This window comes from Mytilus galloprovincialis, chromosome 7 (assembly GCF_965363235.1).
Source record: "Mytilus galloprovincialis chromosome 7, xbMytGall1.hap1.1, whole genome shotgun sequence".
NCBI lineage: Eukaryota > Metazoa > Mollusca > Bivalvia > Mytilida > Mytilidae > Mytilus > Mytilus galloprovincialis.
In genome coordinates, this window is record NC_134844.1 from 33,893,986 (window position 1) to 33,910,349 (window position 16,364).

Genomic DNA, 16,364 nt, shown 5'->3' on the forward strand with positions numbered 1-16,364 from the left:
AAAAAAAACGATATAAAAAATGTGAAACAATTCAAGTGAGAAAAACCTGATTAACACATATGAAAGACATGAAACAACGACTGTTTCTGAACTACTGGCTCCTGTGCGAGGTCGTCAGATTTGTTCCTACCTTTCTCCGATTCAAGCTTTTTCCTGACAAACAGTCAAATCCTATGCTCATTCTCTTTTGACGATGAGTAGTTTTGTAAATTTCATTCTTTTTTTTCTATCACATACCTCTAACCTGACTCTTTCAATTTTAAAAGTGTTTAACTTATAGAATATACAATAGATGCATATGTTACATTTAAACTTGTTTTTTTTTAAATATGGACTGTACAAAGACATGATTGATTACATGGTATGGTACTTTCTCTAGAAAAAAGTCTTTGAGGCAAAGTTAACAGAAGTTTATATGAAAATGGCAATTGAAATAAAATAAACATTTAATTTTCAAAATTTAAATCTCGCTAAAGTCTGTAGCTTCAAGATATTTTATTTAGCAACACAGAAAACCTACGTAATATTTTGTTTAAATCATACAATTGACAGACATTTCAATTACAATGTATACGTTTCATAGTAAACAAGACATAGGTTTGTTGAATTAAATAAAGTTGAGATTTGAACAGACAAAAACAAAAACAAAAACATTTCCATATTGGGTTTTTATATATATCAAAATTTCTTATTTCAGCTTTAACATTATGAAAATGGCAATTACTTCGTTTTGATGTAACCCTACGTTCTTTACAAAGTTGAAAGAAATAAAGCAGGTCTCCATTGTGTAGAAAATCCACCCCTAAAATGTCTAGTCTACAGAGTAACAACAAAACAGAATCCATGTAAATCAAACTACAAAATACACGACCATAACCTTGAGGAAATTGACTATATGTGAACTATCTAGACGGGCCATTCTGTATTACTAAACAAATTGATATTGTCACATAAAAGGGTATTCCACCAATAATGTTCTTCAAAGAATCATAAAACAGTCCTAGTAACACTTAAGTCCTATACCATCATGCGCTCAGAAGACACTCCATGGAAAAGTAAATTACCATCTGTAATTCGGCATCTCAGGACAACATAAACAAGCTTGAACCTATGCAACGCGGTATCATCAATTCTAGAGGTATTAGATTGGAACTGATAGTAATTAGAAAGAGAGCACATTAACACGTACTTGTTTTCCCATACCATCTACAAAATTACAGTCGTTGACCAATCTATTGAAACATAGATCTCAATTACGTGATGGTCAACAGCTTCGACGAGGAGGCAATTTCCGCTTTTTAATAAGATGGGGTTATTCACACCAAGAGCAAGACAGTATTGGGTATTCACATCAAGAGCAAGACAGTATTGGGTATTCACATCACTGAGAGCAAGATGGTATACGAAGAATGATTTCTTATGAAAAGACCCGTTCATATCTTTATTCGTTTTCTTCATAGACCATCATAATCTAAATTGGACTGCCGCAACAATTATTTTGATATGAGCGTCACTGATTAGTCTTATGTAGACGAAACGCGCGTCTGGCGTACTAAATTATAATCCTGGTACTTTTGATAAATATTGTTGAGTGACACAACCATTGAATCATACAGAAGAGGTGTATAAGATGTATACTTTCGTTAGTTGTTAAACCATCTTATTCTAAGCTTTATTTCAAATTACACAGTCGCCCTGAGGGCGTATAGTTTGCACTTATTTTTACGTGTGGTTTTTCCAAAACGAAGACACGTACATAACCAATACTAAATTACTCCCACAAAAGCACAGAACGTTAAAGAGAGAAAGAAGAAGAAAACTACGGCTTCATTTAACGACAATGTCAGTACAGTAGTTAGTTTAAAAAATTCTCATTTTTTCTTACTATTTCCTTATACTTTTCTGCAATATTCAAATAGTGTACATGTTATCTCAAACTCCGATCAAAATGATAATACAAGTCAAATAAATGTTGATTAATTCTGCCAATAATATAATAAAGACGTTTATTTTTATTTAAAAAATTACAAAAATATTTGTAAAATATGTAAATTCTTACCATGTATTTTCTCGGTGTCCAGTATAGATAAACTGTGATGACAGTAAAGTAATTGATCGTATTAACTTTCTATGCATCTCCAAAATGTATACTGCACAAAAGATATCAATTAACAGATATATGTAATAGGTAACAACTTAAACTAACAAGATTAAACATAAAATTAGACTTACTTGAAAAAGGTGACTTTTCACTCCTTAATATCATTTAACATGGATTAGTTAAAAAAAACATCAATGTTCAATACAAAAAAGAGGTACATGTAATATCCGTTGAAATTCGTGAAGCGAGACGTTTTGTTCCGACATGTTTTCTTCAATTACATCTTTTATTGAATTCTTTGATATTTTCTATTTAATTTTATTGAAGTGTTTGAATTTAAATTTCTTATATTTGTATATAAAATGTATATAGATCTAATGATATTTTATTTTGTTCCTTAATTAAATTAATTAATAAACCGTGTTTAAACATTGTAACGTTCATGTCAAAGTACGGGAGTCGTAAAAACTGAAATATCTACCTACTAAAAAAAACTTCCACTTTTTAATGAATAAGACAAGTATCAAAGTTTATTTCTTTAATTCAAGTCATAAATAAAAACTAAAAATATTAAGTCTAAAAGCAAGATGTCCTAGATTTTTATGAGGTCGAAATGGCTTCAGATTTTGAGCACTTAAAATCAATCTGACTCAAATTTTGACTTTGCAAACCATGATTGCTTATTTTTTATGGAAAAATTCAAATTTATTTTAGCGTTTCTAAACATTAGAAGCTACTAGTAGATAACAACAAACTGGTCATAACTTATCTGCCAAAAACTGACTATGTAAACCATGATTGCTTGAGGAATTGGATATTTTTTATGCAAAATTTCAAATTCATTTTAGCGTTAGTACCACTTTTCAAGTACGGTACTGCTACCGTTTGGCTAGTAATTCCCGAGAAAAAATCCGCCCGCTTGATTCATGAACTGGAATGAATTAAACGATTATTTTTTTAATAATACTACAGACAATGAATGTTGACCTTGGATATTTTAATTACTCTTTTTAGGCTTTGACGATCTTAAACACCTTAGTTGTTGTTACCAACTATTTTGGGTTTCAAGCCTACCTAGTGAACCTGTTGAAGATCACTCCTGGAATACGCGTCATGCGTACTGTGACTACTGTCTGAGCTTAATGTCTCAAGTTTAATTTGGTCATTCAATAATTGGATTTTAAATAACCCATATACAAGATCTACCCTATGGCAAAATTGAAGTTTCTCTATTTGGACCCATTGATATGAACCGCTTGATATAAACGGTATTGATGTTGTGATATATCAAACAAAGGTCAGATAGGGATTTTGAATTTAATGAATTGAGTGGGTTTTTTTTTAAACAAACAACAGGAAAGACTGATAACAACGTACTATTACATAACAATTAAAGGAGGTATTGAATAAAGTCAATGGGATAGTCGTCTTCAATATGGACGAAATAGTTGTCACTGAACGTTATATACAAACAACAATTAATTAAGTAACGAGACGGAAAACAAATAACACAAACAATAAATACGTATACTATTGGAATATGAACTGAATCTTGTTCTTTTGTTTTCTTATAAAAAAATTAATGAGAACTGTGTGCTGCGAAATATTGTCTGACACATTCAAAATTCGAAATATCATTTGATATTTTTAAATTTTGATTGATTGGGAGTTTGCTTAACACCACTTCAATACAAAAGGCTGTATTGCGGCGATAATTTTCTGTCAAAAAATACTTGATGACCAAAATATATTCTTTTCTATGTTGCCTCTACATGATTTCCAATTAAGACAGTCTTTTCTGTGACTGAATCACGAAAATCGAGATGAATGTTACTAATAAGGTCATACCATTGACGAAAGTAAGCCCCTTGGTTGTAACTGCGTTCTTAACAACATGCAATGAAGATGTCTCTATACGATAGCAAGAGAAATTTATGATTGCACCATTGGATACAATGAATTCCATGCTCTATATTAAATTTAAAGACTAATTTTAAAAAAATAATAGAAATGGTTGAATTGATTATTAATCTAAGAATAAAAGTTACTCAAAGTTCCCAAGGTCAGAAACAACGACATAGTGACATCCTATATACAGATGAATCTAGATTCACAATCATGGAAAAAACAACAAATGGAAGTTTTTAACAACCTTGACTGGCTAAACAGCCCTTGCACGGTCAATATGATAGCAATTTATATATTGGCTGTTAATTGCAAACGTGATTTAATAAATAGACTTTCCAAATATTTCTGTTATCTTAAAAATCATAGCTGCCGTGGGAGTGACGAGTTGCGAATTTGAGCGATCCAAAAGTGAGTTATCACTTTTAAAAAACCTACCTCACTGGGGTAAAGCTGATGACCGTAACTGCATTCACGGTCATCCCAAGATGTCGGATGAAAAATTAGGTCAGTTTCTGTATTGTCTGTTAAAGTGTTTCTATATCATTTTCTTTACAAATCATACATTGAAACGATGTAAATTTATAAAAGAATCACTCGAAAATCACTAATTACTTCCGAGAAATGTGCATGAAACGGGAAATTCGATTTGAAAAAATCGTGAAGATGACCGTAAATCATAATCAAAATATTTTCAAGATGACCGTAACATAAAACAAGGATGACCGTGATTGGTAAAAAGATGACCGTAACTTGTAAAGGATGACCGTAATTTGTAAAGACTGACTGTAATTTATATAGGACGACCGTAACTTTTATAGGATGACCATCAATTCTAAGAAATATCCGTATTGTATTCAAAGCTTTTTTGTTGAGTTTGTCGATCTTAATAGGGGCTCGGTTAGCGGATATAAATATGTTTCATAAATTTCTTTTATTTTAACTATAATATAATTGGCCATATTTAGGATTTATAACAATGATAGTAAATTGCATATTTCTCGTAAACAATGAAATATTTATTGATATCGACGTTAAAATTTTAACACAAATTTACAGCGATACGACGAAAATTTGAAGAAACATGAATGTGTCCCTAGTACACGGATGCCTCATCTACACTATCATTTTCTATGTTTAGTGGACTATGAAAATGGGATAAAACTGTAATTTGGCATTAGAATTAAAAAGATCATTCCATAGGGAAAATGTGTACTAAGTTTCAATTTTATTTAACTTGAAGCTGGACAAACGGACAAACAAACAGACGAACGGACGAACGTACGCACAGACCAGAAAAACATAATGCCAATAAATGGAGCATTAAAAACATGAATAATACATACGAGTATTTGGTAATCGAGCCCATGTGTATGGGTCCAGAGGAAGCAGATTAAAATCTTAATTTGTCTTGATATATGCAGGCGGAAACACTTTTGAAATAGAACAAAAGAATCGAAGCTCTGTGTTTATCGAGAAAGCGATAAAAGTTAACTGTAATGTTTGATATAGTAACAAAATTTGAAAAAGTTAATAGAAACAAATAAAACGACAATTTTCTTATTTTAAAACACCATTTGCATAAGTTTTCAATGTATCTATTACATAGTAATGCAAAACAATAAGATATCAAGTCGACGACATGGTTCTTATCGGGGCCTTTTATAGCTGACTATGCGGTATGGGCTTTGCTCATTGTTGAAGGCCTTACGGTTACCTATAGTTGTTAATGTTTGTGTCATTTTGGTCTTTTCTGGATAGCTGTCTCATTGGCAATAATACCACATCTTCTTTTTTATATATAGTATCTATAAGTTGGATGTAGAAAATGCATAACCTCCGATTTTTGTTATCACGGACGGAGAACATATCAATCTTTTAGTTCAGAAATTTTCGTGTCTGCCCTTCCAATATGTGAATCAAGAAAAAATTCCCCAAAACAGGTAACGATTGTATCGAAAAAAGAAAAACCGAGTGCACCTTTTTATGTTAGGGCATGTTTGGGGTGTATATTTTGTCTTTAAAACGTACAAAGCAAGAGTATTTTATATAGCATCTCGCTTCAGATTCTATCATTATTATATATCAAAGCTACAGGTTGACTTTATAACGTAAAAAAATGACAGTACGAAAAGATGAAATATATGGGTCAATTGAGATACCTATCTAATGAATCACAAAAACAGAGTAGGTGTGTTCGAATAGCTATTTTTTTCTAAAAGTACTTGACGACAGTCTTTTAATTTGGATGATGAAAATGTGTGTGTGATAACTAGGGTTTATAATCTTCAACCACTGAAAATGTTTAGTCTGCCCTTCCACGAAATATTTAATTAGAATTTTTTTAAATGCTTAAGAATTTTCAAAAATTCCATCTGACATCCAAACAGACAATATTTTTAAGTTGAATCAATGCAGACAAGATCATTAACTAATGCTCATTAGCTAGTAGATACATTTGTATTTTAAAATATAACTGACATATAACGATCGATCGTAATGGTGCTATGTGGATAAATTTATCAGTTTTCAAGAGCAAAATTGGAAGAGCGTCATCCCTACAGTGGCTTCCATTTCTACGACTGTGAGCATGAACTGGCGTAATGGGGAGATAATTTTGAAGAAGTAGAATCCTGACTGTATGAATAACATTTCTGTATATATACAAATTGACAACGTTCCGCCTTGTGATACGCTTTCGTACAATACTATTTTAAGGATCTACTTTGCTGGAGCTCACCTTCACTAGTTTATTCGAATGATATTTTCAAAATATTTCTGTTATTTTATTTGCAAGACAAAATGAAAGACGATATAATATCAATGGGTGTACATGCAATTTTTTGGCATTTTTAAAAATGTGTATTTATTATATGTCATTAAAAGGAATCCCAGAAACAAAAAAAAAAATCTTTTGTCGAGCAGTTGAAGGCTGTGCACCGCATGTCTTTTGGCAAATTCATTTTAAAAATTGAACCCTCTACTGTAAAAAAGATACATGTGGTAATCTTTGCATTTGAAGCACGTTTTATTTTCTTCTACCTATAGGATAAAACTTTCATATTAATATGTGTTTACCAACACGATTAATCATTTGATACAAAAAGATAGTTATATAAATACGGATATTTCTTAGAATTGAGGGTCATCCTTTAAAAGTTACGGTCATCATTTACAAATTACGGTCATCTTAAAAGCAGTTACGGTCAGCCTTGTTATGAATCGCTGATTCTGTTACGGTCATCTCGATTGTGATTTACGGTCATCTTGGCGATTTTTTCAAATCGAATTTCCCGTTTCATGCACATTTCTCAGAAGTAATTAGTGATTTCCGAGTGATTCTTTTATAAATTTACATCGTTTCAATGTATGATTTGTAAAGAAAATGATATAGAAACACTTTAACAGACAATACAGAAACTGACCTAATTTTTCATCCGACATCTTGGGATGACCGTGAATGCAGTTACGGTCATCAGCTTTACCCCAGTGTACCTGAGAACAACTAGTGAACAATCCCGTTTAAACGGACTTGCGTTGATGCATGTGCACTACAGTTTGCAACTAAACATAAAACAAATTATAGATAACTTTGCAAGGAAACACCCGCGAACGATGATGTTGAATGACCTGATAAACGACTCTTTGTTAAATTAGTAAATTTTGAACAATTTTACGTAGAACTATTTTTACCGATTCGGAACATTTTAGCTTAACTCTTTTTACAGCTTGCCTAATTCAGATGACAGTTGTCTATTGTGCTATTTTAGATTGCAAGATATTGTATAGAGTCTTAAATAAAAATCAGTGTTACATGTCTTTAAATTCCTTTACCTAGGAATATGTGCATTGCATGGTGTTGTCCAAATTCATGATCTTCCATAATGTCGAAGGTATTTTTTAACCTTTTTCATACCATTCAATATTCATTTGGGACCACCCCCAATTTTTTTTCTGGATCCGCCACTGTTTATTATGATAAATGAGTGTACCATTGTATATTTATTTATCGAAACGGAATTTATAAATTCGTATGCAATTGCAATTTCTTTCCCAAATTTTAATTAAGTGCTCACAGAGTGGGAAATCTTGGTCTATTCACAACCAAATTCTCCGGTGGATAAAAAAAGATACCTTCTCTTTGTAGTATTCGTGATGCTCAAAGGCATAATTAACCTCTCTATATAAAAATCAGATGTGATATGATTGCCCATGCCAATAAGAAACCTATGACCCAGAATAACGAACGAGGATGAACAAATTATAAGTCACAACACGACCTTCAACAATAAGCAAAACCCATACCGTATATATAGCTTTTAAAAGGCCCCAATATGACAAAATGCGAAAAAATTCAAAGGAGAGACTTACGGCTGAATAATTTTCAAATCTATATGTACATGCGGCTATAGTTTAGATGGTCCTCCTGCAAGTTCAATTCAATGATAAGACTCACACTGGAAATCCACTTGGACTTCTAATTATTTGAAGTAAATAATCATTTACTCAACAAGAAGATAATTCGTATATATCTAAATCCGTAATTCCTTATAGATCAGCACTCTATTTGCATAAAGAGTATTCTTCTTTCCTGTTTTCTTTATATTTTATTGAAAAAAAAACTTTAAAAAAACCGTGGCATTTCCAGATTTTTTCACAAGTGGAGACCCATTGACTGTCATAGAGGAGACCCGATCCGGTCATGCTTCAGAGATTCCCTACATGTATATAATCAACCTTTTTTTCAGAAAGGGGGTGGCGAATACTCTCCCCCCCCCCCCCCAAAAAAAAAAAATCCGCCTCTGAAAAAAGTAGTAAGACTTACTTATCATGCTTATTATATAACATGTGTTCCAAAAACGAAAGATGTTGAATGTAAAAACGAGACTTAGTAATAATAAAATAAGTATAATAGTCTTAAATAATGTGACCTACCTCTGGATGTTTCAAATGATGATCGACATCGAACGCGGAAAATCTGTAACTATCGAAATATTGTTTCATTTATGTATATTTAAATACTGCTAACCATAAACAAAACATTTGGCAACATCCAGCAATTAAACCCTATTGATGGGGTCGTTCAATGAAATTCTATAACAAAATTACAATTTTTATAACAATAAAGCATTGAAACTGATTTTACGAGGAATTTAATATTTCAAGATCAATATCCATAGGTTTATTAATTTAATACAATATTGCACATAATCAACAGTCTTTTAACGCCAAAGTATGTTGTATTTTGACTTATCATATTTTTGTTGTTATGAAAATTAATTCTTTTAAAATTAAATTTCCATCAAATAAAATGCACTGTAATACTGACAAGCGTGTTTTCTTAAGGAAAATATGATTTATTAAACATTATCATTATCTTTGATCTAAAATGAAAATATAATAAAGTACACGAAAGAAAGTTACATTTTGAAATTAAGTAATCTGACTTAACGGTCTTTATCGACTTTTTTTTATTTAAAAACTACTATAGCAGTGAATTAACCGTCCCGTAGACAAAGAAAATTCACCTATGATTGTCGATGACACGGCAGTTAAAATTCAGAAGGTGAACTAAACACATTTTTTATATATAATCCACCCATGTGAAGTAAAACCGATATTTCAATATATCATCGGTAAAGGTAAAAGAGTTTAGACAAAAAATAAAATTGAGAATGGAAATGGGGAATGTGTCAAAGAGACAACAATCCGACAAAAGAGCAGACAACAGCCGAAGGTCACCAATGGGTCTCCAATGCAGCAAAAACTCCTGCATCCGGAGGCGTGCTTCGGCTAGCCCCTAAACAAAAATGTATACTAGTTCATTGTTAATGGACGTCATATTAAACTTCGAAATATACACAAGAAACTAAAATTCATAATCATACAAGACTAACAAAGACCAGAGGCTCCTGACTTGGGACAGGTGCAAAAATGCGGCGGGGTTAAACATGTATTTTTTAGATCTCAACCCTCCCCTTATACCTCTAGCCAATAAGGAAAAACAAACACACAGCAGTCGTAGTACTCGTGCAGTAAAACTCGGTTCAAAGGAAGCCCGAGTCCGATGTCAAAATAGGTAACAAAAGAAACTAAACAAAATGACAATGATACATAAATTCAATCTAATCAAAATATTGATCTCTGATTACGTAATCATACATGTAGTATAACGTAACAGTTTTTGTCAAATGATTACACAAAGAATGGATAATCTTGAGAAAACAATCCCGAATACAATAGCGTCATTGATCGATAGTAAAATTTCATCAGAAATGAAAAAAGTTAAACAACAGTTCCAAAAAGAATTAAAAACTGTGTCTGACAAAGTTGAAAATATAGAAAAGTCCTATGCAAACGCGGCGAAACCACTGGGGTAAAGCTGATGACCGTAACTGCATTCACGGTCATCCCAAGATGTCGGATGAAAAATTAGGTCAGTTTCTGTATTGTCTGTTAAAGTGTTTCTATATCATTTTCTTTACAAATCATACATTGAAACGATGTAAATTTATAAAAGAATCACTCGAAAATCACTAATTACTTCCGAGAAATGTGCATGAAACGGGAAATTCGATTTGAAAAAATCGTGAAGATGACCGTAAATCATAATCAAAATATTTTCAAGATGACCGTAACATAAAACAAGGATGACCGTGATTGGTAAAAAGATGACCGTAACTTGTAAAGGATGACCGTAATTTGTAAAGACTGACTGTAATTTATATAGGACGACCGTAACTTTTATAGGATGACCATCAATTCTAAGAAATATCCGTATTGTATTCAAAGCTTTTTTGTTGAGTTTGTCGATCTTAATAGGGGCTCGGTTAGCGGATATAAATATGTTTCATAAATTTCTTTTATTTTAACTATAATATAATTGGCCATATTTAGGATTTATAACAATGATAGTAAATTGCATATTTCTCGTAAACAATGAAATATTTATTGATATCGACGTTAAAATTTTAACACAAATTTACAGCGATACGACGAAAATTTGAAGAAACATGAATGTGTCCCTAGTACACGGATGCCTCATCTACACTATCATTTTCTATGTTTAGTGGACTATGAAAATGGGATAAAACTGTAATTTGGCATTAGAATTAAAAAGATCATTCCATAGGGAAAATGTGTACTAAGTTTCAATTTTATTTAACTTGAAGCTGGACAAACGGACAAACAAACAGACGAACGGACGAACGTACGCACAGACCAGAAAAACATAATGCCAATAAACGGAGCATTAAAAACATGAATAATACATACGAGTATTTGGTAATCGAGCCCATGTGTATGGGTCCAGAGGAAGCAGATTAAAATCTTAATTTGTCTTGATATATGCAGGCGGAAACACTTTTGAAATAGAACAAAAGAATCGAAGCTCTGTGTTTATCGAGAAAGCGATAAAAGTTAACTGTAATGTTTGATATAGTAACAAAATTTGAAAAAGTTAATAGAAACAAATAAAACGACAATTTTCTTATTTTAAAACACCATTTGCATAAGTTTTCAATGTATCTATTACATAGTAATGCAAAACAATAAGATATCAAGTCGACGACATGGTTCTTATCGGGGCCTTTTATAGCTGACTATGCGGTATGGGCTTTGCTCATTGTTGAAGGCCTTACGGTTACCTATAGTTGTTAATGTTTGTGTCATTTTGGTCTTTTCTGGATAGCTGTCTCATTGGCAATAATACCACATCTTCTTTTTTATATATAGTATCTATAAGTTGGATGTAGAAAATGCATAACCTCCGATTTTTTTTATCACGGACGGAGAACATATCAATCTTTTAGTTCAGAAATTTTCGTGTCTGCCCTTCCAATATGTGAATCAAGAAAAAATTCCCCAAAACAGGTAACGATTGTATCGAAAAAAGAAAAACCGAGTGCACCTTTTTATGTTAGGGCATGTTTGGGGTGTATATTTTGTCTTTAAAACGTACAAAGCAAGAGTATTTTATATAGCATCTCGCTTCAGATTCTATCATTATTATATATCAAAGCTACAGGTTGACTTTATAACGTAAAAAAATGACAGTACGAAAAGATGAAATATATGGGTCAATTGAGATACCTATCTAATGAATCACAAAAACAGAGTAGGTGTGTTCGAATAGCTATTTTTTTCTAAAAGTACTTGACGACAGTCTTTTAATTTGGATGATGAAAATGTGTGTGTGATAACTAGGGTTTATAATCTTCAACCACTGAAAATGTTTAGTCTGCCCTTCCACGAAATATTTAATTAGAATTTTTTTAAATGCTTAAGAATTTTCAAAAATTCCATCTGACATCCAAACAGACAATATTTTTAAGTTGAATCAATGCAGACAAGATCATTAACTAATGCTCATTAGCTAGTAGATACATTTGTATTTTAAAATATAACTGACATATAACGATCGATCGTAATGGTGCTATGTGGATAAATTTATCAGTTTTCAAGAGCAAAATTGGAAGAGCGTCATCCCTACAGTGGCTTCCATTTCTACGACTGTGAGCATGAACTGGCGTAATGGGGAGATAATTTTGAAGAAGTAGAATCCTGACTGTATGAATAACATTTCTGTATATATACAAATTGACAACGTTCCGCCTTGTGATACGCTTTCGTACAATACTATTTTAAGGATCTACTTTGCTGGAGCTCACCTTCACTAGTTTATTCGAATGATATTTTCAAAATATTTCTGTTATTTTATTTGCAAGACAAAATGAAAGACGATATAATATCAATGGGTGTACATGCAATTTTTTGGCATTTTTAAAAATGTGTATTTATTATATGTCATTAAAAGGAATCCCAGAAACAAAAAAAAAATCTTTTGTCGAGCAGTTGAAGGCTGTGCACCGCATGTCTTTTGGCAAATTCATTTTAAAAATTGAACCCTCTACTGTAAAAAAGATACATGTGGTAATCTTTGCATTTGAAGCACGTTTTATTTTCTTCTACCTATAGGATAAAACTTTCATATTAATATGTGTATACCAACACGATTAATCATTTGATACAAAAAGATAGTTATATAAATACGGATATTTCTTAGAATTGAGGGTCATCCTTTAAAAGTTACGGTCATCATTTACAAATTACGGTCATCTTAAAAGCAGTTACGGTCAGCCTTGTTATGAATCGCTGATTCTGTTACGGTCATCTCGATTGTGATTTACGGTCATCTTGGCGATTTTTTCAAATCGAATTTCCCGTTTCATGCACATTTCTCAGAAGTAATTAGTGATTTCCGAGTGATTCTTTTATAAATTTACATCGTTTCAATGTATGATTTGTAAAGAAAATGATATAGAAACACTTTAACAGACAATACAGAAACTGACCTAATTTTTCATCCGACATCTTGGGATGACCGTGAATGCAGTTACGGTCATCAGCTTTACCCCAGTGGAAACAGCAACCAACTTCAGACGAGGCTATACGGGTTATTGTTAGGAATTTGCCCGAGTCCAACGGAGAGAATGTATTAAACAAGGTGAACGCTTTAATTAAAGATGGTCTACATTTAAAAGACGTAAAAGCGGTATCTGCAGATCGTAAGAAGAGTTACAAAGAAGGGAAATACGGTGTAGTAATTGTAGTTTTCAAATCGTTGAACGAAAAAAGAAAAGTCATGGATAAAAAGCGCAATTTGAAAGATTCTCGAAATTTTAAAGACATATTTATTGAAAATGATTTGTCGAAGTCGCAACGGATTCTGAATAACAACTTACGGAATATTGTGAACGCAATTGGCGAAAATAGACTAGAAATAAAAGGAGGCAGAGTCCGAACTCGAGAATCAAGATTTCGTGACAACCGAATTGACAGCAACCCACGTCGTAGTGAAAACCAACAAAGAGATCACCTATCAATAGATGAAGAATATGAAAATCGAAATTATAGTACTCAGGGATACAACAGCGCACGAGGTGGAAATCGACGAGGGAAACACTACAAAAGTGGGCGTGGCGGTTATTAGGTAGAATGCGAATTTTGGAACATTAACGGATGGAACTATAATGTAAATAGTGACAAATATAGTCTTTTAAGTTCTTGTATTATGCAATGCAATCTACACATACTGGGTATTGCCGAAACACACCTTATGGGTTCTAATTCTGTAAACGTGGATGGTTACTGCTGGTACGGCCATAACCGACGGAATATACATATTCGAGCGAAGAATGGATCGGGTGGTGTAGGACTTTTGGTCCGTAATGACTTTGATCAACAATTTAACATTGAAATTGTTGATGATAACACTGATGGTATAATGTGGGTACAGTTTAAAGATAAACGTTGTAATTCCAATATGTTTTACGTTTGCGTCGTCTACCTGCCACCAGAAAACTCAACTAGAGCAGTCAATGTACACGAATTTATGGAAACATTAATGACACATATATACACAATCCCACAAGGTAATTTGTTCTATCTGTGTGGTGATTTTAACAGTCGTTGTTCTGATTTCTCGGATTCAATCGAAGGAATAGATTGCTTACCAGAGCGCGATATAGTCGACTTTCAGACAAACGGATATGGGAACATTTTTTGTGATTTTCTAATTGATTTTAATTGTTGCATACTTAATGGTCGGAAAACTTTAACCAACGACTTTACCTTTGTATCAACACGCGGTTCCAGTGTAGTGGACTACTGTATTTTACCATATGAAATGTTGGATTCATTTAACTCCTTTAGCGTAACAAGAGCTACTACTATCATTCAAAGTCTTGGCGAGCCCGGTAGATATGACCTTCGTAAAATAGTACCTGACCATTCACTATTGACATGGAATATGTGCCTATATTTTCCAATTGAAGACCAAGTCAGTAAAAATAAAGACAAAAATCAAACTGTTACTAAAATAATTAAATATGATACTAAAAGTTTACCGGAAAATTGGCTTATCGGTGATTCTATTGTAACAGAAATTAATCGTGTGATATTGCAGTTGGAACAATCTGAAGCTTCACAACAAAATATCGATAAAATGTATGAAAATTTTGTATCGGTACTGAAAACAGAAATGTCCGAAAAGTTATCAAGTAAAGAAATTCGAATTAGTAATGCGTTTAACAACAAAGCTAGGAAATGTAAAAAACCGTGGTGGAATTCCGAGCTTCCTATGTTGTGGAATGATGTTTGTAAAGCGGAGAAAAACTGGAATAAATGTCGTCTTAGTAACAAAAAAAGGGAACTGCGTCATATCTTTGTCCAAAAACGAAAACTATTTGATCGAGGTGTCCAAAGATCAAAACGTCAATATTGGCATTCAATGCAAGAGGAATTAATTAATTCGCAAGGAAACCCAAAAGAATTTTGGCGGAAAATTGGCAGGATCGGAGTAGGGAGCGAGCGTCAAAATACTATTCCAATGGAGATAAAATTAAATGATGGATCAATATGTGATGATAAGGATATAGTTATAAATAAATGGAAATATGATTTTGAAGAAATGTTAAATAAAAATAGCGATACTAGTATTAGTAATGAAATAGAAAATTGTAATAGTGATATAATTTGTGATGTAATTTTAGATGGTGAAATTACCAGTAGCGAAGTGTATAATGTAGTGAAAATATCAAAATGTGGTAAATCTCCTGGCGTTGATGATATTCCAGTTGAATTATATAAAAATCCTACAGCATTGAATGCGCTTATCCGTGTTTTTAATATATGTTATAATTCCGGTAAAGTGCCAGCTATGTGGAATAAATGTATCATTACACCGATCCCCAAGTCATCCACGGCAGATCCCAGAGATCCGATGTCCTATAGAGGAATAAGTCTAGCACCAGTGGCGTATAAACTATACTGTGGCGTCCTAAATGCACGTCTGACCGGAAAACTTACCGAACTTGAAGTGATCAATGACGAACAGAATGGTTTCAGAAAGAGTCGCAGTACCATAGACCATCTATCAACTTTAACAACTATCATTGAAACAAGAAAACTTTGTAAACTTTCAACATTTTGTGCATTTGTAGATTTTAAAAAAGCATATGACTGGGTTAATCGTAATTTGTTGTTTAGTAAATTAGAATCCTTAGGTTTAAGTACCAAAATGTTAAATGCTTTACATTCTTTATATTTTAATGTTCAATCTTGTGTCAAGATAAATGGCAATTTGACTGATTGGTTTGGAGTAAATTCTGGCCTAAAACAAGGCTGCATATTATCGCCGTTATTATTTAATATTTTCATAAATAACTTAGTTGATGACATCAAGAGCTTAGATATTGGTATAAATGTAAATGGTGAAAAGATTTGTATATTGTTATATGCAGACGATGTAGTTTTATTAGCCGAAAATGAAAATGACCTTCAAAGAATATTAGATGTT

General features: G+C 32.5%; 1 protein-coding gene across 3 annotated transcripts in view; it reads right to left on the bottom strand.

Moving 5' to 3' along the window:
* The window catches only part of LOC143082831 (uncharacterized), a 59,662-nt gene extending 57,298 nt beyond the window's left edge, over positions 1–2,364 (bottom strand). The window contains exon 1 of one of the 3 annotated variants that reach the window (XM_076258711.1): positions 2,233–2,364. The gene's annotated coding sequence lies outside the window, so the exon portion shown is untranslated. Of the gene's footprint in view, positions 1–2,059; positions 2,162–2,228 lie in introns of those variants that run through there. The other 2 variants (XM_076258712.1, XM_076258713.1) reach the window with 2 other exon arrangements.
* Positions 2,365–16,364: the final 14,000 nt, after the last annotated feature.